The sequence below is a fragment of the Myxine glutinosa genome, chromosome 2 (genome assembly GCF_964187855.1).
Source record: "Myxine glutinosa chromosome 2, kmMyxGlut1.1, whole genome shotgun sequence".
NCBI lineage: Eukaryota > Metazoa > Chordata > Myxini > Myxiniformes > Myxinidae > Myxine > Myxine glutinosa.
The window spans coordinates 152,637,421-152,664,238 of record NC_136262.1 but is presented as its reverse complement, the minus strand read 5'-3'; the positions used below and the strand labels follow the sequence as shown (position 1 = coordinate 152,664,238).

Sequence of the window (26,818 nt, the reverse complement as noted above, 5' to 3'; positions counted from 1 at the left end):
TTTAGCTGGCGATAGTCCACACAGAAACGCGTGGTCCCATTCTTCTTTTTGACCAGCACAACAGGTGACATCCAAGGACTTCCCGAGGGCTCGATGACACCTGCATCGAACATTTTTTCTACCTGCTCGTCAGCTTCCTCCCTCTTGCTCCAAGGGAGCCGTCAGGTGGGCTGACGAATAGGCCGGGCCTCACCGGTGTGGATCTGATGTTTCACCAGGCCCGTACGTCCAATATCCTCGGAGGACAAGGAGAAGATATCCAAATGGGATTCAATTAATTTGTGTAACGCCTCCCTCTGGGTACCTCCAACTCTACACTACTACGATTTACCATCTCACAAATGCGATCGGGCCAATTCCTAATACTTTTTGAAGGTTCCCTCTGGGGCCGACTCGGCTGGACGTTCTCGCCCCTCACTGGCACGACTTCGTTAACTGGGGTGCAGCCGGCTGTATTCGTGCCCCTTACGATGGTGCATGGTTCTGTACTAATATTAATTACCCGGACGGCCACCACCGGCCCGTCCGTTTTTACGAGGGTGTGGCCCACGATTAAACCAGGTATGGATTGCGCTGCCACCGGTTCGACTAGGCCGCAGGACTCCTGCCATGTTGGGCGAGCTGACCACCGGGCCGGCACTATGGCCTCGGCCCTCGGAGGGATGGTCACGGCCTCAGGAGCCTCCAGCTCCGCCCTTTCGGCCGTGCTCACCCCTCCAATGGTAGCTCCTCGACTCCCACTTGCAGGGTCCCCGGCACAAATCGATTTTACAACCGCTAGCAGTCAACAAATCCAACCCTATTAGGCATGGGTCGCACACCTCCGCCACCCAAACCTCTATCTCGCTCTTTACTGACCCCAACTTGAGGGTCACAAAACCACGCCCTATGATCGGAGCCGTTACCCCGGTAGCCAGCTGCAAACTATGATTTTCCAGACGCTGGATTTTATCCCAGCCGTCTGCACTCGAATTAAGGATCACAGGGCTGATGATCGTGGCGCCAGCTCCTGTGTCCACGACGGCGTCACATGGCGAGCTGTTGTCGGAGCTTCGGATCCGGAAAAGCCTGGATAAAGTGATCCAGCGCCAGGCTTTCCTGGGAACGCGCTGCCATGTCAGCGTGTGCGATTCCTACTGTGCGGCGAATTCCATGGGCAAGTTCCCCGATGGTCTCCTGGGGCTTGCATTTTCGCTGAGCAAGCTGAGCTTTAACAAGCTCGCTTTGCTGTTCAATGCCGAAACGATTAATTAAGGCTGCGCGGAGGGCTGACAGGGTGAGAGCACCCCGTGGTAAAGCTGTCAGCACCTCCGCCGCCGCGCCGCGCAGTGCCCCCACAAGGTGTACTCCACCTTCGTCTGGATTCCAACCGTTGCCTCCACATACATATTCGAACTGCGCCAGGTACGCCCTCAGATCACTCTTGCTGTCATATGGCGCGAGTAGGACCTTGTGGGTGCCCGAAGGCAGGACCCCGTGCGTCGCTCCTTGCGGGGTTAGCGCGGGGCCGAACCGTTCGGGCCCCCACAGTACACTATTCCCGGGGGGCTCTCGTGCATCCCCCGTCCCTCTGAACACTACCCCTGTCGGTGTCGATGCCTGGGTCGCCCCTCCGCAACCTGCTACCCACTCCATACCCGCACACCCTTGCTCACCAATACCTCTCGCACTCCCCATGGTCGGACATCCTTGCACACACCCTCTTTCCACGCACTCTGCACCAGTCGCACAACTCACCAGCGGCCCCTCACGAACGCCCGGGTCTAGACCAACACCCAAGCTCGCTGAATCTCCCCTCACACCATATACATTGCCGAGCATATCGCCACTCACCTCGGCACCTCTTCTCCTTCGCTTCTCCTCCGCCACCTGCAAACTCTTTATTTGGTCAGTAAGCACATCATCACTCTGTGAGCACAGACCTTGCACCAATTCCATCACCTCCTCCTTTATCGCTTTCTTAGTCTCCCTCCATCTCTTCTTAATTTCACTTACCCCCTCTTCCACTTCCTCTAGCTTCTGCTTCACCTCCTTTATTTCCCGGTGCGCCCCCTCAATTTCTTCCTCTAAGGCCACCTTGGTCGTTTCTATGTGCATCCTGACTTCCCGTTCTTTTGTCTCCATTGCCTCTACCACCCCCTCTAACCTCTTCGTCAGTCCCTCATGTACCATCTGACATTCCCTCTTCGTCGCTATTAATTCTTTCTTTATTTCCTTCTGGGTCGCTTTCAACCCTCCTATCACCGCCGTGTTCTTTTCCACCTTCTCCCCAAGCTCCTTCTGTCCCACTGTCAGCTGCCCTACTCCCTGCGTCAACTCCTCGATACCCCCCTGTAACCTAGCCATGCTGTTCCTCACCTCTCTCTCCATGCGCTCCTCACCCCGCTTCACCTCGTCGCGTACTCCCGCGACCTCTTCGCTCACTCCGCACCTTATATCCTCTCCCATCTCTTTGGTAGATGCCGCCCTCATCTGCTCCAAATCATTCCTTTGGGCATCCAATTTACTTTCCAACCCATTTTTTACCTACTCTATCTGATTCCCCATCTGTTTAATTTCCCGGGTGGATTGCTCCCCTATTTCCCTCAATTTGCCTTCCATATTGTTTTCTAGCCCCTCTAACCCATTCTTCACCCTTTCCATTTGGTTCTCCTGGGTGGCCATTCTATTTTCCAACCCCGTTAACCCATCCTTCATTTCCCCAATTTGATTACCCACGTCCTCCAATTGGCCCCCTAATTTGCCTTCGAGCCCCCCTATTTGGCTTCCCATGTCATTTCTCAATTCCCCGATTTGGCTTCCCATCTCATTTCTCAATTCCCCGATTTGGTTTCCCACTCGTTCCAATTGTTCTCCCACCTTATCCATACTGTCGTTCTTTTTCTGCATTTCCGCCATGAATTGGGCCATGAAGGCTTGCATTTCGCCCACCCCCATTGGTGCAGCGGGTGCGGCCCTCGTCGCCGCCATGTGCGAGGCGCCGCCATCTTGTGCGCCTGCAACCCCCGCTACCGCCTACTCATTGCTCTTCTCCTCCCTGGGGTCCTGGATTGCCTCTAACTCCTCATTCTCCCCTACCGGCACCCGATCACCTTGACTATCCATGGCACGATTTTAATTTAGGACATTAAATAAAATTTCGGCCGCTCAAAATTTCGACAAAATTTTTAGATGGTTTTTTTGGGGGGGGGGGGGGGTTCGGGTCCAAATCCACTCCACGACACCAATTGTTACGGATCTCAGAGACGGCACTCCCCTTAGCAAGGGGGGGGGTTAATCCCCTTGGCCTGTTAAGCTGGCCGTCTCTAGTCCTGGTACTTATAACGCTCTTTTGCGGGTGAAATTGGTCAGGGTTATTGGTCAAGGTGTTCTCCCGAATACCTTTACCAATCCCTCCGCAAAACAGGGAGACAAGTACCGCTCGAACCACGGACAAGATGGTATTTGCCGAGTGGTTTAGCAATCCGCGATTCGAGCCGTTAGCAATTGACTAACCCGATTCCGAGCGTTGGCCAAATCGTGCCACAGGTACTCAATTGGAGACAGGACGAAAGCGATCGGGGGAAAGAAGAAACCAAAGGTAAGAAATAACAGACATTTATTAACTATATACAAAACCAGAACCAAAGAAGAAACGAAAGTAATATACAGAAGAAGAAGAAGAAGATACACAGGGCAGCCTTAAACAGTCTTATATTATCAACGCCCAAGACAGACAGACAGACAGACAAACAGACTTACATGAAAGGGGAATAGCAGGCAGGAATGACTGGAAGAAGGAGAAGGGTCCAGGTGGGACAGCAGGGCTGGAAGGTTTGGCAGAGGCACAGCAAGGAGGTCCGCTCCAGGTCCATGCTCCGGGCTGGAAGCGAACAGCCAGCGGCAGCTTCATGTATTCGTTCACGCGGTAGGGCTTTCCAAAGCAGCTTGGCAAAGGGCTCCGCGCAGCTTCGTCTCTCTCAGCCAGACCTCACCACGTGCCGTCTCCAACCCAAGTCGACTCTCGTTCATCTCCGTTCATCTCCGTAAAAAGGCTTCGCGCTGGCGCTTATATTACGTGCTTCTAAATCAATGTGCGCTTCATAGAGCCACGCCCGTGATGGTCTTTCGTCAGCCCTGGTTGGCTGGTGGGGGCTCGCTGGCCCTGCCTCTGGTGGTGCGTCGGCGTGCCACGCCCGTGACCTGGCGGCTCCGCCCCCTTCCTCCTCGGCTTGACCGCATGGCTAATGGCGGTTTGGGGCCCACAACCGAATCAAGGCAAGGAGCAGCGAACGCCGCCCGACTGTTACTTTGCGGAGACGATTGGGGGAATTGAAAGGGACCTATCTTATTTGATTAATGCAACGCAGATTCAACTATTGGGAACAGGTCCTTAACTGAAACACATAATAATGAAATAACCACGGAGAGGTCCTATGGTTCGCTGCGTGTTGTACATGGACTAACTCGGGTGCGATCTTTAACAAGCCAATTGATGGGGATATTTACAGGGGAACATTTATAAGGGAAACATTTACTAAAATTTACTACTCGTGAAGGTTCTAAAAACTGTAACAGTGCGTGTGTGTGTGTGTGTGTGTGTGTGTGTGTGTGTGTGTGTGTGTGTGTGTGTGTGTGTGTGTGTGTGTGTGTGTGTGACTGTGTGTGTGTGTGTGTGTGTGTGTGTGTGTGTGTGTGTGTGTGTGTGTGTGTGTGTGTGTGTCGTTCTGCTTGATTCATGTTCTCACTCTACCAGCATGACATGCTAACAAATATTAAATTTTGTCCTTTTTTGACACATTTAGATGTCCTTGCCTTGCGTGTACCAGAAGAAGGCAGTGGCTGAAGCTGAGGAGCCACAGACAGAGACACTTGAGCACCACTGGATCGTAGAGGACATGTATACATTTGAAAATGTGGGTTTCACAAAAGCCGCAAATGGAGCTGCAGTTGGTTCGGAAACCATGCTCCGCTACTTGGCTTGTGGAGATTGTGGGACCGGGCCCATTGGCTGGCATTCCCCCTCCATTGTACCACACGAATTTTTCGTGGCCCTGAGTCGAGTCAAGCACGAATGAGGGCTTTAAGATATATTGTGGGTCATTAAATGTGTACACAATGGAGCCAACTAACCCTTATAACAGCCCGAGGATGAATGTTCCAATGTGAGAGCCTGGTGTTTCACTGACCACCGCTAGATTTGTACTCGACGTGGAACTCGGACTTGTATACTTTGCAACTTTAATAACATTTGAGCATTGTCGGTCCATTGAGCGTGGCAAAGCCGTGTGGCCACGATCTCATCACACCATTACCGAGTCATCTTCCGCCATTTGTAAAAGACCTGTACGTGACACCCTCTGCTTAACTCTGCATAATAATTTGATGGCATGCACACAAAGTTGATAAATGTTTTGTTTTTTAATCATATGAAAATAATAAATGTGCACACATTTATATAATTGTCAGACAAATGTCAATGCTCTTCAAAAGAATGCAACTATTTGACACAAGTCACTCAGGGAAAAAAGGAATCCATTTTTGAGAAGAACAAAGATTGGAGGTCTTAGGTCGGGTCGGGAGAAATAGGTTTAAGGGAGGAAATATTGCCAAGGCAGCGTTGGGGACTGTCCAGTATTTTTGTGGTACCAACTAGGCCATCAAAACACTTACACACGCTATTTGTACTGAGTCCACTATGCCCCACTTGAATACGACTGCCATTGGCTAGTTTTCTCGAATTGCGTGGGACGTTGTTACTGCATCGAGAATGAGTTTAAAAATCAAGACCGTTACCTCCTAATGTAAGAAAAGTGCACTGTGACATGTTTAAATTCGTACAACGTTACGCATACCTGCTCGGTCCATCAACAGAGGAGGGTGCAGATTGTGGTATTCAATTTGAAGCGAAGAAATAAACGATCGATTTATTGTCCCCGTCGCACCGCGGAGCGAAAGGGGGACTATGGTTTTCCCCTCCGTCCGTGCGTGCGTGCGTGCGGGCATGTGTGCGTGCGTAAGTGAAGGACCGAATTCTAATTTTGTGTGTGGGTGCAACCCACGTCAAAATCCAAGATGGCCGCCGCCATGTATGTCTGAACCTTGTGAGCGGAATATCTTGAAAAATAAGCGAAGTACCAACTTCTAATCTGGTGTGTGGGTGTATCTAGGCATAAGGAAGAACGCTATTGAAAATTGGGTCGCCACGTCAAAATCCAAGATGGCCGCCACAATATATATGTCTGAACCTTGTGAGCGAAATATCTTGAAAAATAAACGATCGACTAACTTCTAATCTGGTGTGTGGGTGTATCTACGCATAAGTGAACGCTATTGAAAATTGGGTCGCCACGTCAAAATCCAAGAAGGCCGCCTTGCGTCTTCCACTTTGTCAACACATCACTTCACCGACGGGGGACCTAGGCGTAACGCTTGTTTGTTTGAATCTGGGGAGCCTCCGCCAAGACCCTACGAATATCCACGCAAGCCCTGGTCTTCTCTGCAGCCGAATACTGCACCCCAGCTTGGAGCAGAAGCCCACACGTGAGAAAGGTTGATGTTGCCATGAACAACACCCTCCGCATTGTAGCTGGTTGCTTGAAGCCTGCCCCGGCATTCCACCTGCCAGTCCTAGCGGGACTCGCCCTGGCCGGCCTCCGACGGGAGGCTGCTACCCTCGCCCTGGCAAGGAATGCCCAGAAACACGACTGGCACATCCTGCACAACACCACAACGATAGTGGCGCCTCCAAGCAGACTCAAGTCCCGCCATTCCTACAACAAGGCGGCACAAGAGATGCTCAGTTCTATCCCCGAGGACCTGTCTAGAAGCGCATGGCTTGCGGCATCTTGGAAGCAGGTGTGGGAAACGGCCGGGCCCACCCGCATCCACCGCTACATCTGGGACCCAGGGAGGTGGTGTCATAGGAGAAGACCTACCACGCCTGCAATGGACCTTGCTGAACCGTCTACGTACGGGGGTCGGCCGCTTCAAATCATCGCTGAAGATGTGGGGCCTGGCAGACAGCGCCGCGTGCGAGTGCGGCGAGCCTGAGCAGACTGCCGAACACATAATTACCACCTGCCCCCTATACAGACCACATTCAGAAGCCGGCCTCTTCGACGTAGGACCAGAGACGAGGGCATGGCTGCACGACACTGAGCTGGCCATCTGATGATACACGAAAGAAGAAGAAGTTTGAATCTGCTTCCCTTGCCGGAACGGTCGACTCATCCAAAGGAAACCATTTTTTTTTTTTTGTTTGTTTAATGTCCTGGAACCAGCTAACGAATCACTGGAAATTCCAAACAAGAATGTCTGATGACGTTTTAAAGCTAGCGAATTCTCTCAAAGGATAAAAGTTTTACAGACGGCGCGACGCTGGGCTTCACAATTTGTCGGTGGTCGTGGCTTCAATGGCAGGAGGATCAGAGGATCCTCGCCGAGCTGGAGACACTTTAAAGCAGTTAATATCAAATCAAACAAAATGCAAATTTTTTTTTAAAAACTCAACAACTTGCGGTCTGACACCACTATGCCTGCATTAGCTGCATCACCAAACAATTGCCTGTTCTCATTCACGAGTAACTGTTTCCTGGAAGCTGGACTAGTCTGGAGCAAGTGTCTAAAATTACAGTGCGGAGGACGGGTTCTGATCTGAAATTAGCACGGACGATCAATTTGTTCATTAAAATAATGTTGCCAAAACAACATTTGTAAATCCAGTACCATAACCCCAGCTGCACATGTCGCGGCGACAACAGAGGTGCATCCTCACTATCACGTGGCTGAAACAAGCTGCTTATAAAAGGAAAACAACCTAACAGAACTAGTACCCCACTGCAAAGCCGCAATGAGCCGGCGAAGCCAAAGCCTCTTGCCACTATTTTACCCATCACTATGGCTTACGTAGGTTAGGTAGTAGGTAGGTGTAGTAGGTACCGTACCTTGTTCAAAATTACACCATTTGCATTCTGGGTGAGATTAAAATTTATAAAATTTCCTTCTTGATTAATTCGGTGAATTCCGTCTCAACTTCGGATATTTCTGGCCGTGAAAAATTACCCCCTACGGCCGCGAGATTTCGAAAAAATATTTCTTCGTCAATTTTAGAATATTTGACGCCGTTTTCAGCCTCCGAAACGTGGTACCGGTAAGCTTTTTTGAAATGTTTTTTCAAATGCTCGAATCTCATTTGTTCCGGTGTTTGGTGACGATTTTCGTTGAAAATAACCAGGGCCCATGCGGGCCAGTGGAACTAGGTTGGTCTTAAAGTATTTTAATTACAAATTAGAGGTGCATAAGATTGTGAATCAAAAAAAGATGGGTGAAACAAACTCCTATTGAACTTTTTCTCAATTTTTATGCATAATTCTGCATCCGCAAGATGGCGTCCTCCATGGAGTGATTTGGTTTTTGAAATATTTTTTCAAATGCTCGAATCTCATTGGTTCCTGTGATGGGTGACGATTTTCGTTGAAGATAACCAGGGCCCATGCGGGCCCGGGAACGAGGTTGGTCTTAAAGTATTTTAATTACAAATTAGAGGTGCATAAGATGGTGAATCAAACAAAGACGGGTGAAACTGAAACAAACTCCTATTGAATTTTTTCGCAATTTTTTATGCACACTTCCGCATCCGCAAGATGGCGGCCTCCATCGAGTGATTTGGTGCGTCAAAGCTTGGAATTCTCAAAGGATCCAGCAAAATCTGGCTTTTCAACATAATACGTACGCGTTCATTCACAACACCGGCTTAGCCGGCTACAAACCCAAACGGTATTCAAACAATTTGCTGAAGGTAAGTGTTAGAGATACCCAGACAGCACTACTTTAAGATTGCACGCGGTCACTCAATGGGTGAGGAAGAGTCGTGTTGGAACATCGGCCCGGCTCCACTCCTGGGCTGCTGGGGAAAAACAGTCTGTTAGCTGCTGCACAAACGAACCCGATGAAGAGCGAAGTTACATGCACAGGGCGACGATTTAAAAGTTCACGTGATGGAGGAAAATCGAAAAAGGGTCATGCGGGTTTTTGTCCCCCGTCGCACCGTGGAGCGAAAGGGGGACTATGGTTTTTCCGTCTGTGTGTGCGTCCGTGCGTAAGCGAAGGACCGAATTCTAATTTGGTGTGTGGGTGAAACCCACATCAAAATCCAAGATGGCCACCGCCATGTATGTCTGACGCCATCCATGTATGTCTGAACATTGTGAGCGGAATATCTTGAAAAATAAGCGAAGTACCAACTTCTAATCTGGTGTGTGGGTGTATCTACGCATAAGTGAGAACGCTATGGAAAATTGGGTCGCCACGTCAAAATCCAAGATGGCCACCACCATATATATGTCTGAACCTTGTGAGCGAAATATCTTGAAAAATAAACGAACTACTAACGTCTAATCTGGTGTTTGGGTGTATCTACGCATAAGTGAGAACGCTATGGAAAATTGGGTCGTCACGTCAAAATCCAAGATGGCCGCCTTGCGTCTTCCACTTTGTCAACTCATCATTTCACCGACGGGGGACCTCGGCGTAACGCTTGTCCCTAGTCCTCGTGGATAATCGTCTGCCTCCATTTCCTGTACTACTACAACTAATGATCCTCCACACCCCCCAAAAAATACCAAAAATCATTTTGTTTTGCAAATCATGCTTGAATAAATCTAACGGTCAACCTGGACAGGTGCAATATAGGTAATCTCTACATTATTGACTTCCTGTGGCAGAGTGGACCGAGAGGTGCAAAAGGTAAATACTCAAAACGAGGCCAGTTTCGAGTCAAAAGGTCACGTAGTCATTTGACTTCTGATATTCAAAACAAACGGTATAATGCTCTCCAAATGTAAAACCAGGAAGTAGAACATCGTCCGGTGAAGGTGAACGATGAGAGGCCATGCCAGAATGGGGAGCAGTTGGGTGGAGTACGAGGGGAAGCACATCCTGCGGTGAAAGCACAAGTCAATGGGCATCTTACACGGCAAGGCCTGTCAACTTCACTTTCATTTAGCAACCGCATTCACCCAATAAATAAATAGATATGGATATACAAACAAACATTCTTCGACAGACGAAATTGGGTGCGAGCATTCACCTCCACAACATTCGTTAAATACAAGGACGCTACTTACCATTAAACTACCCTTCACATTGTAAGTAGTCTTCCTCGTCCAATACCATGTCGAGACTCCAGGGTAGACGAGAGTCACACAGCAATGAGAAACTGCTGCACACGATCATTCGCGCATCCAGGTGTGATGGAACATCCGCACGTCTCATGAAAAGACGGACTACACTTGCAGTGTCACAACGCATTTCAAAATGGCGTGCCTACCCGACGGAGCGGCAGGTCAGGAAAACGATCCTCTTCAACTTTTTGTTGTAAAAAAAAGTAGTTGAAGGACCAGAGGCTACCCTCTTCACCATAGCGGTCAGAAGCCAAGTCAGGATTGTAGCTGGATGGGGTGGGAGCACAGGTGATGCAAGCCAAATCACGACCGACAATCAGTCCAAAGCACAGGGGAAGATGTCATCAGTTCCAAAAAGAACATCCTCCATGAACCTCTAAACTTGGAGGCAGAGGGTTAAAAAAAAATTGCTCTCACCTGTAGATGTCACACTCAGACAGCACAATCTCATCGTCGATAGCCTTCCAAAGCGCAGGTCCGAGCTCGGTGAAGCGGGAGCCAGCAGCAGAGCCAAGGGGACTATTCACTGCATTCTCCACCTGCAGACACGGCCCACAAGCGCCGACACATTACCTTTCACTACTTTGTCCCATCTTACTAGTGATGCCCAAAAATCAAACTGCACACAAACCCAGGACAGCGACGGTTCACGGCTGAACACCTGCGAGCGGGCATGGCTGAAGTCGTGCGAGCGGGCATGGCTGAACTCGTGCGAGCGGGCATGGCTGAACTCGTGTGAGCGGGCATGGCTGAACTCGTGCGAGCGGGCATGGCTGAACTCGTGCGAGCGGGCATGGCTGAACTCGTGCGAGCGGGCATGGCTGAACTCGTGCGAGCGGGCATGGCTGAACTCGTGCGAGCGGGCATGGCTGAACTCGTGCGAGCGGGCATGGCTGAACTCGTGCGAGCGGGTATGGCTGAACTCGTGCGATAGGGCATGGCTGAACTCGTGCGAGCGGGCATGGCTGAACTCGTGCGAGCGGGCATGGCTGAACTCGTGCGAGCGGGCATGGCTGAACTCGTGCGAGCGGGCATGGCTGAAGTCGTAATGTGGTCGAAAGGCGGAATTCAGAGTCGACATCAGGTAGTACAACGTCTTTCGACTGCAAGTGTCACACAAGGGGCCGTCTCCACCTTCCTCTGCACTCTGACACGCGACAAAAAGTGGGGAATATTTTTGTGTCGAGCGAACAAAAGCTTGAATACGCATCAAAGGAAGCAGGACATTGCATTATGGGAACATTTTAGCTCTGATTGTGCACAATAATTAGGTATAACTCCTTCCTGGGCTCACGGCCAGAGCCTGTGGTGGAGACAAGGCCTGCATGAGGTGAGGTTCTCCTTCCAGACAAAATTGCTTGAACATCTGCTTGTCATCTCCAGCCATCTTGCAAGAGTAGCTTTCAATCCTGTTAACAGAGACAGACCGTTGGCAGCAATAGCATCCCAGCAGCTTCCGAACAATGTCCATTTCTAAAATGCCGCACAGAACGTGAACCCACGAGCAGATCAGTGCACCGTTTCAAACCCTCCTTTATTACCCTTATTATTATCAAACTTAGTACATAGAAAATGAATTATGGCTTACATATGCACGCCATTGTTTTTCGAGATCAAATCCACGATGGCCGACTGGCGGCCATTTTGTTACTTAAGCATGTCTCCAACAATTTCTCGAACATGCATGGTCCAATTTTGTTCAAACTTGGCACAATCACAGCACATGATGACAAACACGTGCACCTCACTTTATTTTGCGATCTGATGAAAGATGGCCGACTGGTAGACTGGCGGCCATTTTGTTACTTAAGCATGTCTCCAGCAATTTCTCGGACATGCATGGTCCAATTTTGTTCAAACTTGGCACAATCACAGCACACGATGACAAACACGTGCACCTCACTTTATTTTGCGATCTGATGAAAGATGGCCGACTGGTAGACTGGTGGCCATTTTGTTACTTAAGCATGTCTCCAACAATTTCTCGGACATGCATGGTCCAATTTTGTTCAAACTTGGCACAATCACAGCACACGATGACAAACACGTGCACCTCACTTTATTTTGCGATCTGATGAAAGATGGCCGACTGGTAGACTGGTGGCCATTTTGTTACTTAAGCATGTCTCCAACAATTTCTCGGACATGCATGGTCCAATTTTGTTCAAACTTGGCACAATCACAGCACATGATGACAAACACGTGCACCTCACTTTATTTTGCGATCTGATGAAAGATGGCCGACTGGTAGACTGGCGGCCACTTTAGTTGTAAAAAGCCTGATATTGAAGAAGTCCTCAACCATTTCTCGGACATGGATTCACCGATCTTGTTCAAATTTGGCACAGATATTGAATGATGGATTACATATGCGCGGTGGGTTAGAAAGGCTCTTCTTCATATTTGATGGGTGAATGGCAGGAAGGACAAAGCCAAATATTGAAGCGGTTTATCCGCTAAAATAAATTTAAGGATTTAGACAAAAGAGAGGAAATTTTAAAACAGTTAACCATAATTGTTCTGTTCCTGAATGCAAATCAGACTCACGGAAATAGAGGAAATACAAGAAATATCCATGGATGAGAGGAGTCAATTTCCTATTGGCTAGTTAATACTATTGGTACAATTAGATTCGTAAACAGGATTATAAATGAAATTGACATATGTGGGAAAATTACGTGCCAGGACCAGGAATCAACCCAAGGACCTCTGGTGAACTGTACCAGTGCTCTGCCATCTGAGCTATCTGAGCGACCCTGACTGAGCATGTCATTTTCCCCACACATATTTCTCACGTATATCAATTTAATTATTTAATTATGTTCATTAATCAAATAATTGCTTCACTACGCCCCCAGTGGTGTTTACAATAGAGGACATGGATTTCTCGCCCCCCCCCCCCCCCCCCATTGGAGGAAGACCCTCTCTTGTTCATCTTGCACGTTGGTTTGCCTGATTCCAGGTATGGATGACGGATTATGCAGAGTTGTGGGTTCAAATCGACATGAAGGTGACAATAATAAATAAATAAATATATATATGTACTAATCTTTTGGAAACCATGCTGGAATCACCTTTACCCTGATTGTTGATGAACACCCACCTGGCTCACCAATGACTAATGTAATACCTGCCCAATTCAAACCACTTACTCAGACTGCAATTCCACCTTTTGTGGTCGACGCTAATGTCACCATCACACGGATCATCGTGTTTAATATTGAACACGTTTCTGAAGATTGCCATTGTTAGATAAAGTTGTGATATGGATGGAGAATTAGCACCGGCTACGTTTATATTTACGGTCGTAGTTTTTCGCCTATTTTTATGTTATTCAGTTTCATTATTTTTTGTGTTTAATTTCATAATCGTAAACATCAGGTGAATTCTCGTTCGTAAACGCAAAGCCATGGACAGCTCCGCATCGCACGGTGACGGATGCTTGTCGATTACAGAATCGTCGTCACAACCCAAGTCATCAATGTGGGTCACATGGTTTACTGTTAGTAAAATGACTAGTGAAACGACATCAGGTGTTAACTTCGTTATGATTATTTTGTTAACAATGTCCTTCTCCAAATTTGGAATTGTTACATCATAAGAACCACACAGAATTCCACGCAGCCAGTTAGTTCATGATAAGGCCAAGATCCAGAAGGATAGGAAACGTGACTTGGCGTATGGCATCGGATGTGGAGACCCATCACACACTGAGCCCTCCGCATGGGAGAACGTTGGCAAAGTCTTCAGGCCCGTATGAATCACCATCGTCGTCCGGCTTATGAAAAGGCTCTGCTGTGAATACGCATTTGAACCTGCACGGTCACAGTTTCGACAACAGTCAAGTCGTCTTCTTGGGTAGAGAAGAAAAGTGCTTCGCTCGTGGTGTAAAAGAATCAATTTGAGAAAGAGTTGAATCACCATCTCTCAACAAAAGGGGCGGTTTGCGATGTAACCTGTCACGGACGTGGGACAAGGCTATTACATCTGTCCCACGTCGTCTGCAATCATCACGGGACGCTGGATTGGTCAACAGACCACGTGGCAATGACTTGGAAATTTCCGAGGTTCCTCTTCACTTGAACGTCTGCTGTGAACAAGACGAGTGGATTCTTGCTGAAACGTCGGCTCCTCCAACTTGCAAGTCCAGCTTTTTCAATTATAAACTTTTACTGATTTATTTCGACCGGATGAATCACAACAACGTGCAAGCATTTCCATGCTGTTTCTGCAATTTCCATAATTGGAACGTTTCCATCTTGTCCACCCCATGCCCATTTTCCCCACATCCCTAATTTCCTCCAAGTCCCCCTCGATTTTGTCCCCCAACCCTGTTGTTGGTGTTTCCCCTCTCTCCTTCTCCTGTTCCTTTTGCTCCGTTTCGTCCCGATCCATTCTACGTTCGAGCTCCTTCACGAACCTCGTCATTATACACAAAAAAGCATTTGTAACTCGACTCCAAGAAAATAAGTTGATTATATTTTATTATTTTCCAGTTTGTAAAAAGGTTTGGCTTCAGTTTGAAAAATCCCATAGGAAGGTCGCCCTTCCTTTAATTGTCAAATCATTCCTTTCCATTCGATTCAATTCCCTCCCCTCATTCTTTAGCTTCCCCTGCTGGCCCACAGCAGTGGAGTTAGTGATTGGCCTTTTGTATTTTCTGTGTTTCGTTTTCTGTTTGGATGTCTATAATAAGTTATTCATTTATAATCAAGGTGGAGTGACGTGTTCACTTCCATGGTGAAATTAGACTCTAAAGCAAATAAGTTTTGAAGTTAAGAGAACAGGTATCCACCAGACCAGTTTGGCAGGCCAAGCTTGCTGTGCCCTCTGGGTGTTGCAAGAGTTGCTTAATTAACAATAATGTGACGGATCCTGGAACCAACCTCACACAAAATGACCTGCATTCGTCATGGGCGCAAACACCATACGCAGCTTCTCCCACAGCGGGTGGACACATGGAGAAAGTGAGACGGTTACATTCCCCCCCCCCCCACGCCTCCCCCCACCCCCCCCCCCACGCCCCCCCCCAGCCCCCCCCCCCCCAGCCAGTGAGCATCACCATCGATGCTGCGTGGTCCAACTACCTTGAAATATCCGAAGCCCTGGAGCAGCTTCGTGGCAGCAACACCGAGACACAGGACACACAGTCAGATGCAACTATTTGGTTGAATGGCATGATCACCTGACCGACATTTTCACTGTATACCTATTCTTTTGGAAGCCCTTTCTAACTGAGATGAATGACACCCACAAAAAATTCTTTTATAAATGCACAATAGTCATTGTTGATAATTGCTTATCTGTGTGTAAACCACGTGATACTAAATTGATAAATAATCATTCTCAGCACTCTTTTGAAGGCTGATTATGAAAAGAACATCAGTGAGTGAAAATATGGAGCAGGCAATTTAACAGAGAGGATATCCTGGTCGTGGTCGTGGTCGTCGTAGTCGTGGTCATGCTCGTAGTGGTCGTCGGGGTCATGCTCGTAGTGGTCGTTGTGATCGTGGTCATGGTCGTGGTCGTGGTCGTGGTCGTGGTCGTCGTAGTCGTAGTCGTGGTCGTGCTCGCTGTGGTCGTCGTGGTCATGCTCGTAGTGGTCGTTGTGATCGTGGTCATGGTCGTAGTGGTCGTCGAGGGCATGGTCATGGTGGAGGCAGGGGTCAAGTCAATATGTAACAAGAACAAGAAAGAGCAATCAGAGATAGCAAACCTTCACCAGGATGTGTCAGTGGTTTTCAAGGCTTTTGTGTTAAAACAAATATGACGGCCGAACCACGTGACCGATGACGTCATCATTATATTTTTTCTCCACCAATTTATCCCAAGATCATGCTCAAGAAATTTCATCTTGATCGGATGAAGTTTTGTACTTGTCGAATTATGACGTCATAATGGAGGCACCTATGACATCATCATTAACAGATGTTCTTCCAAATGCAGAGTTCTTTACAATGAGTCGTCAATTTTTTTTCTTTTCAGCGCTTTCGGAGATATGGAGGTGCAAAGTTTTTCGGTGTTTCCAAGATGACGGCCGACCCACGTGACCTATGACGTCATAATTATCATTAAAAAATACTACAGGTGGAGTTGCACCTATGGTGTAAATTTCCTGCCAATCGGACCAACGGTTGTAGAGAAAATCATATTTATTCTGTGCGGACAAACAGACAGACAAACAGACAGACAGACAAACAAACTCAAATGCAACGAGAATGCCACTCAGTAGAGCGCATACTCCCGCCGTGAGTCAAGTTGGAATAGTACAATTTCACAACAGTTTGAGGGAGTAGTTCAGTGACAACACAAGACAGACACTGCACAGATATATATATCGATATAATATATCTATCTATAATTCCAGTAATCTCTGTGTGTATGTTTGTATGTTTGTATGTTTGTATGTATGTATGTATGTTTGTCTGTGACCGCTGTTTCTCGACAACTACCGGTCCGATATACTTTAAACTTGCCAGGTATATTGCTGGGGACCCGAGGATGTGCCTTTTCAAGGTTTGAAATTAATCAGACAAGTAGTTACCGAGCTATGGCGATTTAGCCGTTCGCCGTTCGCTTTGGCGTTGCGAATGGACCAAACCATTTCATGTAAATAGAGGGGGGGGGGGGGGGGGGGGGGGGGTTCTGTGGTCGTTGCGAATGGACCAAACCATTTCATGTAAATAGAGGTGGGGGGATTGTCACCGTACTCGCAAGCCGTTCGCCGTTCGCTTTGGCGTTGCGAATGGACCAAACCATTTCATGAACCAAACCATTTCATGTAAATAGAGGGGGGGGGGGGGATTGTCACCGTACTCGCACCCACGTACCCACGTACCCACGTACGGGCATTGCACCCACGTACGGGCATGCCCTAGTAGAAGATAATGTTAAAAAAAACAAGGCAATTTCACTTACATTTCGGATTCAGCGTTCAATTCTACATAAGTGAGTGTATGTTGAGGCATGTGTGACTTCAAATAAAATTGTAAGCCAGGAAAACGTGCGTTTCATTCCTTAGGGATACAATTTAGCGGCTACCGCTGGGTATACACAATCGCCTTGCACCTACCGAGGACGCGGAGCGATCACCATGCCGGGCTCGCCCAGGACGCCCGGGCACGCCCGGTCTCGCCTTTCCAGGGCTCGCCCAGGACGCCCGGGCATGCCCGCTCTCGACTTGCCAGGCCTCGTCCAGGACGCCTGGGCATGTCCAGACTCGCCTTTCCAGGGTTCGCCCAGGACGTCCGGGCACGCCCGGCCTCGCCTTTCCAGGGCTCGTCCAGGACGCCCGGGCATGCCCGCTCTCGACTTGCCAGGCCTCGTCCAGGACGCCCGGGCATGTCCAGACTCGCCTTTCCAGGTTTCGCCCAGGATGCCCGGGCACGCCCGGTCTCGCCTTTCCAGGGTTCACCCAGGACGCCCGGGCACGCCCAGCCTCCGCCTTTCCAGGGCTCGTCCAGGACACCCGGGCATGCCCGCTCTCGACTTGCCAGGCCTCGTCCAGGACGCCCGGGCATGTCCAGACTCGCCTTTCCAGGGTTCGCCCAGGACGCCCGGGGCACGCCCAGCCTCGCCTTTCCAGGGCTCGTCCAGGACGCCCGGGCATGCCCGCTCTCGACTTGCCAGGCCTCGTCCAGGACGCCCGGGCATGTCCAGACTCGCCTTTCCAGGTTTCGCCTAGGACGCCCGGGCACGCCCGGTCTCGCCTTTCCCGGGCAAACGCTCCGGGATAATGTGTATATATATTGCTGCCCGATAAACGGGCTTTTCAGAGTACCCGAGTTGATTTGACACAATAAAGAAACTCGGACGAATTCCAGCTTTTTGTCGCGTCCATTCTTCCGATTTACGTTGGAGCCCAGCTCCTACAACAACATGTAAAACTGGCCCAAACGTGAAAACAAAACTCGCTTATTTTAAGTCGTACGAGCTAATGCGACCACTCATTCTTCTGGGAAGAATCCCGTGCACATGCAGGTCACACTTATAACTCACCTAAGTCTTTATAAGTTCATCAAATACTGACACCGCGATTGACATTCGCTGAGGTAAATGTTGATATCTCTTCTGATGTAAAAAAAAAAAAAAACAGTTTTAAAGCATTATACGTATCAAACGATACATTTTCTGAAACGGGGAAACCTAATACACACTTTGGTGGTTTCAAAATGACAGAATATGTCTTCATTAGAAAAAAAAAAAGAACCTTGAAGATGACGCTGCTAACACAATACACCACTCTAATGCATAACCACGAGTTTAAACTACATTTACAACAAATTTGAAAACTATTTTCATAACACAATGTTATATATAGAACACATAGAAGATAATGTTTTAAAAAATGAGCCCTGTCTTCCAATGGTAAAAAAATCCTTCAACAAATTCCTGGATCCGGAATAATATCCTGAGCTTCACCAAAAACTAATCAATTCTTCCTTATCCCAAGGGCAATCATCCCACCAACTTTCATCCAAATCCGTTCAGAACTTTTCCAGATATCCTGTTCACAAACACACGAACACACACGCATGGACACGATCGTATGCATCACTCCCTGCGGGAGTAATAACCTCTCAGGCGAGGGTAACTAGACCGAGGCTGTCTGCTGTCACTAATGAAATATTAAAGGGCAACAATAGTTATCAGAGGTTTGACCATGAGATAAGCAGGTTGTCATGTATGAAGCTGCAAATATTCATCGTTGTATCCCTACACCGTGACCGCATTGTATCCCTACGCCCATGCTCGGATGGCGCTGAGGTGAATCGGGCCTGTATTGGCAGAGTGAATAAACGTGCATGACAATCGATCGTAGTTTGTCGAGATACCTTCCATAGCGACGAGGATAAACATCTGGACCATGACTTCTTTCGGCCATATCGATGAATTCGCCCCTCATGAGGGGGAGTATTCTGAGCGGTTGTCTTTTTACTTCGAGACGAACGGCATCGCGACCGAAGCCCGGATGAAGGCCGTCTTCCTGTCCGTTTGCGGAGGTGAGACGTTCACACTCGTTAAAAACCTGATTCGGCCTCGGACAATCCAGGAGCTCACGTATGCAGAGCTCAAGGCCGCTTTGAAGGAACATTGTAATCCATCTCCTTCAGTCATCCTGTGTCGGTTTAATTTTTACATGTGCAGACAACAGCAAGGTCAGTCGATCGCAGACTTCATTGCACACCTCAAAAAACTGTCACATCTGTGTGAGTTTGGGGACACGATTGATGACATGCTCCGTGATTTGCTGGTGGTTGGCATGTCCGATGACCGCACTCGTAGACGCCTGCTTGCTGAGAGAAGACTGACGTTCCAAAATGCCAGAGACACCGCCATTTCCATGGAGAGTGCTGAACGCAACGCTACAAGCATCGGTGCCACTCGCTCATCTGGTACCAGCCCTGCTGTGAATCGGTTGGATCATGTTCAGCCAAAACGTTGGAACAAAGCTCCTCGTCAGAAGCCAGTGCAGTCTCAAACACACAACAAATGTTTTCAGTGCAACGGAAAGCACCCTCCGGAGACGTGTCGGTTCAAAGATGCAACCTGCCATTTCTGTTCGAAAACTGGCCATATTGCTCCAGCTTGCATCACTCGCAAATCGGGAAAAGGGAAAGCTGCTGACAAGATTCATCAGTTTATCGATTCGGAGGAACCTGAGCTTGACCAGGTGAGCTCTGTTTCTGACAACTCAGAATCGTATGACCTGCTTCATATTGATTCTCACCATAGGCGGGACCCTCTTCTTGCCACTGTTGTCGTCAACAATCGACCATTGCAAATGGAGGTCGACACTGGTGCGGCCATCTCGCTCATCAGCCATGCTGTTTTCACAAACCTGTGGAGTGATGCTGACCGACCCCATCTGAAACCTACTACCTATGGACTCTCCACCTATACAGGTGAGAAGATTGTTCCCTGCGGTACATGTGACGTCACGGTGGGCTACGATAACCGTGACTTTCACCTACCCCTGATCGCCATTCCTGGAAAGGGCCCTTCCTTACTCAGCAGGAGTTGGTTGAGCATAATTCGACTGAAGTGGAAAAGCATTCATCAACTCCGGGCAGTCAACGTTTCTGCTACCGCAGCATACACAATCAAAAATGTGCTGGATACGTACCCGGATGTCTTCAAGGATGAGCTTGGAACCTTGAAAGGACATACGGCTAAACTCAGGGTTGACCGGGATGCCAATCCTATATTTTGCAGAGCTCGCCCAGTCCCTTTTGCCCTGCGTGAGCGGATTGACAAGGAACTGGATCATCTTGAAAATCTCCTTTTCTTCTCAATTTCCCCCCTCTCACTCCCTCTCCTCAAAGCGTCCTCCCCGCTTCTTCCCCCTTCCAACTCTCACCTCCATCTCCCCCAACCTTCTGCCTCGCTCTTCTCCCTCCTCAAATAACACCTCATTGTGCCTCACCCAATCACCATCAAACCTTTTGTCCGCCCCATCCTTCCCTTTCTCCGAGCTATTCTGAAATCTCTGACACACCTTCAACAGCTCTCCCTACCTCTTCCACCTCTTCCACATCTTACCCTACCCCTCCTCCACCCTGTTCTGTATCCGATGCTCCCCCTTCCTCTTCATTAACGGTATGGACCTCAAACATCCGGGCCTTCGTTCAAACTTAACTGATCTCTCCATACAGGTTGCTTCTGTCAAACCAGACGTGATCTGCTTAACAGAAACTTTCCTCCTTCATGATGTCTCTGATTCCTTAGTATCTCTCCCGGGTTACTCCCTCTTCCGGTATGATAGACCTGAGCCTCGTCCTGGAGGTGGGGTTGCTATCTTTATCAAAAACTCTCTTCCTCACTCGCCCTGCACTGCACTCTCTCCACCTCACCCCCAGGAATACCTCTGGCTACGGCTTCCCCTTCGCTCCCACCTCTGGTTCATATGTGTGTTGTACCGTCCACCAAACAGTGATGACTCCATCTACATCTCACTGTCTGATAATATGGACCAACTTCTATCTACTCATCCCAACTCTCTCTTCCTCATATGTGGTGATTTCAACTGTCATCATGCCAGTTGGCTGGGTGTGGGTACCTCTCTCACCAGCCATGGCTCCTCAGCAAAGGACTTCTGCGACTCACTGGGACTGACACAATCTGTCAATTTCCCGACCCGGATCTCAGTCAACGGAGCATCTTCTCTTCTGGACTTGGTTATGACTAACTTCCCTAAAAATGTCTGCTGCTCTTCTTCTGCTCCAATCGGCTCATCTGATCATGTCCTTGTTAAAGTGGACGTCTCTCTGACCATTCTCAGGGAGCCTGCTCAGCGTCGACGAGCCTGGCATTTCACTCAGGCCAACTGGCACGGTCTTCAAGCAGCCATCAATCATCTGGACTGGTCTCCCATCTCTACCACCTCTGACATCAACTCATCCTGGGAATTCTTCCAAAGTAAATTGCTCTCTCTCATGCACAGATTTATCCCATCTCGTCTTCAGTTGTCATACCCTTCCTCAAGTCCATGGTACACGGAATCTTGTGGTGAGGCTGTTGCCCAGAAACAACTTGCCTTCGTCTCCTGGAAATCAAATCCAACGGAAGGAAATCTCATTTCCTTTCACAAAGCCCGAAACAAGTGTGTGTCCACCCTCAGGAGAGCCAGGAAACAATATCTCTCCGTTCTCAAGACCGAACTCTCTTATCTGTCTCCCTCTTCCAAATCCTGGTGGCGTCTGGTCAAATCCGTTTCTGGTGTTTGTTCCCCCTCCATCCCCTCCCTTACCTCAAACGGCTACACAGCTGACTCCGCACGTGAAAAAGCTGAATGCCTCAACTCTGTGTTTGCCTCTAAATCTTGTGTCCCAAACCCATCCCTCTCTGTACCCACCATACCCAGTCGTACCCAGCTGCTCCTGGACTCCGTGTCCTTTCCTCCTGACAAGGTGGAAAAGTTTCTGTCAACCCTCGACTCTGATTCTGCAACTGGACCCGACGGCATCAGCCCACCGGTCCTAAAATCCAGCTCTGCCGCTCTATCTCACCCTCTCGCTGTTCTCTTCACCCTCTCTTTTGCTCAAGGTCAACTGCCATCTGCTTGGAAATCAGCCAACATCACCGCTTTGCACAAAAAAGGTGCAAAAACAGATCCTAGCAACTACAGACCAATCAGCCTTCTCCCAATTATCAGCAAAGTCATGGAATCCATCATTGCTTCGGATATGAAATCTTTCCTCTTCTCCAATGGCTTGATCTCTGATCATCAATTTGGTTTCAGACCAGGTCACTCTACTCTGGACATGCTGCTTCTGCTGTCTCCACAATGGATGGAGGTCCTCAATGCCAAACAGGATATTAGAGCTGTCTCCCTCGACATATTAGACTGGTTCAATTTCCAGCAAATGTGATTGCATGAGGCATTTTTGAGGAAAAGCAAACAAATAGGTTTTTCTTAAAGGGGATTTTGTGCTGAATATGAATATCTTGTTTGTGTTTCCCAAAATTGCCTAATTAGGTCATTAATTAAGGTCAAAGGTCAATAATCCTCCCCGAATATGAATATCCTCCCCGCTTCTTCCCCCTTCCAACTTTCACCTTCATCTTCCTCAACCTTCTGCCTCACTCTTCCCCCTCCTCAAATAACACCTCACTGCGCCTCACCCAAACACCATCAAACCTTTTGTCCGCCCCATTCTTCCCTTTCTCCAAGCTATTCTGTAATCTCTGACACACCTGCAACAGCTCTCCCTACCTCTTCCTCCTCTTCCACATCCTGCCCTACCGCTCCCCCCCCCCCCCCCCCCTGTTCTGTATCCGATGCTCCCCCTTCCTCTTCCTTAACAGTATGGACCTCAAACATCCGGGGCCTTCGCTCAAACTTAACTGATCTCTCCATACAGGTTGCTTCTGACAAACCAGACGTGATCTGCTTAACAGAAATCTTCCTCCTTCATGATGTCTCTGATTCCTTGGTATCTCTCCCAGGTTACTCCCTCCTCTGGTATGATAGACCTGAGCCTCGTCCTGGAGGTGGGGTTGCTATCTTTATAAAAAACTCTCTTCCTCACTCGCCCTGCACTGCCCTCTCTCCACCTCACCCCCAGGAATACCTTTGGCTACGGCTTCCCCTTCGCTCCCACCTTTTGTTCATATGCGTGTTGTACCGTCCACCAAACAGTGATGACTCCATCTACATCTCGCTGTCTGATAATATGGACCAACTTCTATCTACCCATCCCAACTCTCTCTTCCTCATATGTGGTGATTTCAACTGTCACCATGCCAGTTGGCTGGGTGTGGGTACCTCTCTCACCAGCCATGGCTCTTCAGCAAAGGACTTCTGTGACTCACTGGGACTGACACAATCTGTCAATTTCCCAACCTGGATCTCAGTCAATGGAGAATCTTCTCTTCTGGACTTGGTTATGACTAACTTCCCTGAAAATGTCTGCTGCTCTTCTTCTGCTCCAATCGGCTCTTCTGATCATGTGCTTGTTAAAGTGGACATCTCTCTGACCATTTTCAGAGAGCCTCCTCAGCGTCGACGAGTCTGGCATTTCACTCAGGCCAAGTGGCACGGTATTCAAGCAGCCATCAATCATCTGGACTGGTCTCCCATCTCTACTGCCTCTGACATCAACTCATCCTGGGAATTCTTCCAAAGCAAACTGCTCTCTCTCATGCACAGATTTATCACATCTCGTCTTCAGTTGTCATACCCTTCCTCCCGTCCATGGTACACGGAATCTTGTGGTGAGGCTATTGCCCAGAAACAACTTGCTTTCGTCTCCTGGAAAGCAAATCCAATGGAAGGAAATCTCATTTCCTTTCACAAAGCCCGAAACAAGTGTGTATCCACCCTCAGGAGAGCCAGGAAACAATATCTCTCCGTCCTCAGGACCGAACTCTCTTGGCTGTCTCCCTCTTCCAAATCCTGGTGGCGTCTGGTGAAATCTGTTTCTGGTGTTTGTTCCCCCTCCATCCCCTCCCTCACCTTAAATGGCCACACGGCTGACTCCGCACGTGAAAAAGCTGAATGCCTCAACTCTGTGTTTGCCTCTAAATCTTGTGTCCCAAACCCATCCCTCTCTGTACCCACCGTAGCCAGTCGTACCCAGCTGCTCCTGGACTCTGTGTCCTTTCCTCCTGACAAGGTGGAAAAGTTTCTGTCAACCCTCGACTCTGATTCTGCAACTGGACCTGACGGCATCAGCCCACGGGTCCTAAAATCATGTTCTTCCGCTCTTTCACTCCCCCTCTCTGTTCTCTTCACCCTCTCTTTTGCTCAAGGTCATCTTCCATCTGCTTGGAAATCTGCCAACATCACCGCTTTGCACAAAAAAGGTGCAAAAACAGATCCCAGCAACTACAGACCAATCAGCCTTCTCCCAATTATCAGCAAAGTCATGGAATCCATCATTGCTTCAGATATGAAATCTTTCCTCTTCTCCAATGGCTTGATTTCTGATCATCAATTTGGTTTCAGACCTGGACACTCCACTCTGGACATGCTGCTTCTGCTTTCTCAACAATGGATGGAGGTCCTCAATGCCAAACAGGAAATTAGAGCAGTCTCCCTTGACATATCACGTGCCTTCGATACGGTCTGGCACCCCGCTCTGCTCACCAAACTCTCCTCTTTTGGTATCCATGGAAATCTCCACGCATGGCTGGCGCACTTCCTCTCTAGTCGTCGTCAACATGTGGCCCTGAATGGGTTTCTCTCATCTCCTCTTCCTGTTCAGGCTGGAGTTCCACAAGGCAGTGTTCTGGGCCCTGTGCTTTTTCTGGTCTTCATCAATGATCTCTCTGACTCTCTTGAAAATCCTCTCTATCTCTTTGCTGACGACTCTACTCTCTGTCGCTCCATTCTTCATCCCTCAGATCGGCAGTCTGCAGCCTCCTCACTCTCTGCAGACCTTGACAAAATCACAGACTGGGCAAACAAGTGGAACATGTCTTTCAATCCTGACAAATCTCACACTCTTACGATGCCTCTCCGAAAAGACCGACTGGACAACCCTCCCATCCACTTTCTGAATAATCCTCTCCAAGAAGTTCTGTCACTCAAGCTTTTGGGTCTCACTATCTGCCATGATCTTTCCTGGAAAACCCACATTTCAAATCTGGCCTCCAAAGCCAGTCGCCGACTGGGCATCCTCCGTCGTGCGAAGTCCTTCCTTGGCACACCTGAGCTCCTCACCACATACAAGGCTTTCATCCGCAGCTCAATGGAATACTGCTCTCCCCTCTGGGCTGGTGCTCCTGCCTCACACCTAGCTCGCCTTCACGCTGTTGAAACCAAAGCATTCAGAATCATTGGAATCTCCCACGATGAAGCTAACTCCAAGGGCCTCTCACTCACTCACCGCAGGCAGGTTGGTGGTCTTTCCGTCTTCTACCGACTCCTCTCTGGCCTTGCCCCCCCAGCTCTCTCTGTGCTCTGTCCCGCAAATATTCCTACAGGTCGCACAAGATCTGCCTGCAACCCTCTTTTGGTTAAACTGCCAAAATCAAGACTCTCTGCTCACCTTCACTCCTTCAATTCCTCTTTTCTCCTGCCTCTGGAACAAACTCCCTCACTCTCTTCAATCCCACTCCACCCTCCAAGTCTTTAAAACAGCTGTTCACCACCATCTCTTATCTTCCCCCATCCAAAACCTTGATCTTTTCTACCCCCGCTAATTCACCCCAGATCCACCTTGTTTGGAATTCCAAGTTCTTTCCTGGAAGTCCTGGCAGTGTCCATATGTTTTATACCTCTCCCACCTTCCCATGCCCCCCCCCCCCCCCCCCCACAAAACCCTCGCCCTCTCTCAGATCTCTCGATGTCTCCACGTCTCTCGGTCCCTGCTCTCAAATGTTGTGTTCGTGTCCTTCCCCCTCTCTCCCCATCTTGTCTACCGCTCCCGATGTTATATGTTTTATGTGTCGGTTTGTCTTTCTGTGTGATTAATGTTCGCTCTTTCACGAGCCTCGATCTTGTATACAAGAAAAAAAAAAAAATCCGGGGATCATCAAGCAAATCCAGCATGCCGAATGGGCGGCGCCCATCGTTCCGGTCATAAAATCGGACCAGTCCATCCGCATATGTGGAGATTATAAAATGACCGTGAACAAGTGTTCTTCATTGGATAAATATCCAATCCCGAGGATCGAAGACCTCTATGCTCGTCTCACGGGAGGCAAGACTTTTACGAAACTCGATCTCAAATCCGCCTATCTACAGCTCCGCTTGGACGAGAATTCGAAACAGTATCTTACCATCAACACGCATCGTGGGTTGTACAGGTACCACCGACTCAGTTTTGGAGTGAAATCTGCACCTGGAATTTATCAGCGTGTCATGGACAGTTTGTTTGCCGCCGAACGCAACGTCGTTTGTTACCAGGATGATATTCTGGTTACTGGTCATACGGACATGGAACATCTACAAAACCTGGATAGAGTTCTGAAGTAGATTTCGGACTCCGGCCTACGTTTGCGTCGAGACAAGTGCAAGTTTATGGTGCCATCAGTCACGTACCTGGGTCATACGATTGATGCCGAGGGTCTACACCCGACAGATGAGAAAGTCCGAGCTATCAAGGATGCTCCTGCTCCACGAGACGTGACCGAATTGAAGTCATACCTCGGTTTGCTTCAGTTCTATGGTCGTTACATCCCGAATGTGACCGGCGTTTTGGGCCCCC

At 48.8% G+C, this 26,818-nt stretch overlaps 1 pseudogene; it reads right to left on the bottom strand.

The window, feature by feature from the left end:
- Nucleotides 1-9,869: 9,869 nt before the first annotated feature.
- On the bottom strand, nucleotides 9,870-11,634 carry LOC137411106 (repressor of RNA polymerase III transcription MAF1 homolog; annotated as a pseudogene).
- Between the last annotated feature and the right edge of the window lie 15,184 nt (nucleotides 11,635-26,818).